The sequence below is a fragment of the Telmatherina bonti genome (assembly GCF_933228915.1).
Source record: "Telmatherina bonti genome assembly, chromosome: 15".
Classification (NCBI taxonomy): Eukaryota; Metazoa; Chordata; class Actinopteri; order Atheriniformes; family Telmatherinidae; genus Telmatherina; species Telmatherina bonti.
In genome coordinates this window covers 8,666,373-8,669,356 of record NC_136613.1, presented here as the reverse complement: position 1 = coordinate 8,669,356, position 2,984 = coordinate 8,666,373, and positions in this window count along the sequence as shown.

Here is a 2,984-nt window from a genome sequence, read left to right as displayed (position 1 = left end):
CACATCTGGACCTATGACAGACAACAGAATAACATTGTTTACAGATATGAGTATGACATATTCCAGGTTCTGCCTTCAACAAAGGTTTGCTGACATAGAACATGTGTTGCTGATATTATTGTTGTCAGATACTTTTGTTTGTTTGTTTAGTAATAGTTTTGGATTTTGTTGTTTTTCCGCTGTTTTGTTGGACTAAAACTAACTAGAAAAGTAAAATGTTACATCTATAAAAGATAACACCCACTGGCGGTAAGACAGTAAATGTGGAGGTTTACCTTGTGCTTTGTGTAATTTAAGTTGGGACATATCATTCAGCATTAAAACTTTAGGTGAGAAAGGAATATTTGTGTTTAAAAGAGTGGACAGACAATTTCTTACTACCTCCCAAAAATAAAAGACAGCTGGGCACTCCCAGACTAATAAAAAAAAGTACCAACAGAGTTTGTATGACATAAGGTACAGTTTGGATCAGCTTTGATCTTCATGTTGTAAAGTTTACGAGGCATCATATACGTCCTGTGAATAAAGTTCAGGTGAATTTGCTGATGATCAGGGTTTTTAGACGAACAAAGCACAGAGTCCCAAACGGCTTCCCAGCAAAGTCCGGTGGTAAATCAGGAATATCAGACTTCACACTTTATAGATGTAGCATATTTAGAGTTGTCTACTGCACGTGTATATAATGGTAAGGAAGAAACTATAATTGTTTGGAATCAAGCAGTGGCTGATCTCAAGAGTTTAATAATATAAGGCTACTTTTAAGGATGATTGAGGAAGTTGACAAACTTGAGTTGTGTCTCATTAGTATGCAGATCTAACACTTTATGTGTCCTGGACCTGTGTATGAATGTTTACTTTATTTTTGTTTTTGTTGTTTATTGTATATGTGTTTTTGTTAATGTGTATGATATAAAAGAATAAAAAGTTGGTAAAAAAGAAAAAAAAAGTAAAATGTTCCAAACAGCACATCATGTAATCATCACTCTGAAGTGCATCTTATCTCAAATTTGAAGTGAATTTATCTAATCAAACTAATGTGAATAATTTTACACATAAACTAGCCATAAAATAGTAAACAAATCCGTATATTTATCATAAATCATTCAAATATCTGACCAACAGTTCATAACATTATGTACGATCAGAACTGACAAAGACAAGCATGACATTTGAGCACATAAGAATAATAATAAGGAAATATCAAGAACTTCCCCTGATTAATAAAACTTTTTTATTGTAATATATTCACTGACTTTTTTTCCAGTGATTTAGTTATACAATAAAGGTAACCCTCATAATGGTAGAAAGTATATCTCACACCCATCGATAGTAAAATTTTCTAAAGTCACTTAAAAAGAAAGAATATTGTTCATATTGTTATTCTTCTGCAACAGACTGTGAATAACTTCCATAACACGTTAAGGGTTGTAATTTATTTCACATTTAGATAACTTTTAAGATACACTTCACTCAGCAGGCTGCAGCCAGTCCGTTGCTATGGAAACGGAAACATAGGCAGGCGGCTATTCAGTTAGCATGCTAATGTTTAAGTTCACCGTGGAATAGAAAGAAACACTTACTCATCAATTTTATTATGTCAGAAAAACATTAACTTACCTTTTAAATGTTTCAAAGAAGCAAAAGTGACATGGTAAAATAAAACTCAAAGGACTACTTTAAAAAAGTCCTGAGACACGGGAGCTTCGCTCAAGAAAAGAAAAACTACGGCAAGCGTGAGGAATAGACGCGCAATATGATGGTAATTGTAGTCTTTCCCGCAGTTCTCTGTATGACAGTTATAGTTGTTTTTTGTTTGTTTGTTTTTATGTTTGATCTTTTTTTCCAAGCATTTAAGGCCGTCAATTAGATAACCATTTTTAAAGTTATTCTTTTCAGGTATTAAAAAAAAAAAGAAAAAAAAACTTCTAGATACCATAAAATGATTGAATCCTGCTTTTTTTTTTTTAAGTCACGAAGACCAGTAAAACTCAGTTGCATTCCTTCTTTGAAAAAAAAAAGAAAAAAAAAATCTCTAGTCTTAAATTTTTTAATTTCCCATGACAATAAATTCAAAATAAGATTTTAGATTGCTTTATTTGTCATGTGAAAGCTGAAACACAACCAACAAGGTAATGAAATTTCACCAACAAAAAGAATCACCAATTCAACATTCACAGTGGTTTATGAAACAATAATAAATGGAATAAATTAATTAATTAGGCTAGGCAAAGACAAAATATCAAAATACTGGAAGAATATTTACAAATGAAGACAAAAATATTTCAACAGGTAAAATAAGAATGCAAATTGCAAATTCATAGTTCACATGACCCACAAGAATGAATTTATTACCAACTTAAATTTGTAAAGTTAAACTGCAGAACAGTAAACACTTAATGTTTGAGTTTAAATAAAAAGCAAAAAATAAATACATGCTGCTTACTTTGCATTTATTTTCCATTACATGACTTTGGATCTCATGATACTTTGGTTACAACAAAACCTGGCAGGTGGTTTTCTTCATAATTACAAAGCAGCAGTATTCGGGTTTGACTACATTTTTGATTTTTTAACTTCTCAGTTACAAACAAAACTGAAACCAGCTGAAACCTGGTCTTAATTTTGGTCAACATGCAAACTATTTGATGTGTAAACAAACTTCAGATACAGGCAGGTCCTTTTAAACTGGCCCATATTTACTTTCTGCCCAGTGCCTCGAATGCCACTATTTTCCCATATTTTCACACTTTGCCTGCTGAAAGGTGAGTGATTTATCTACTTATTTGTGAAAGTGTACTTCAAACACATTCATCTGTGGCGATGACATAAAGAGATGGAGAATTCTGTGCATCTCACCTGTCCAGCGTGTAATCAGAGCTGAAAGCTTCACAAGAGTGCAAAGACACGGTCCGTATTTAAATCTTCAGCATAGCAGCAGAGGTTTGGCGTTTTATCCAGTCACAGATCATGTTGCTGTTGTCAGA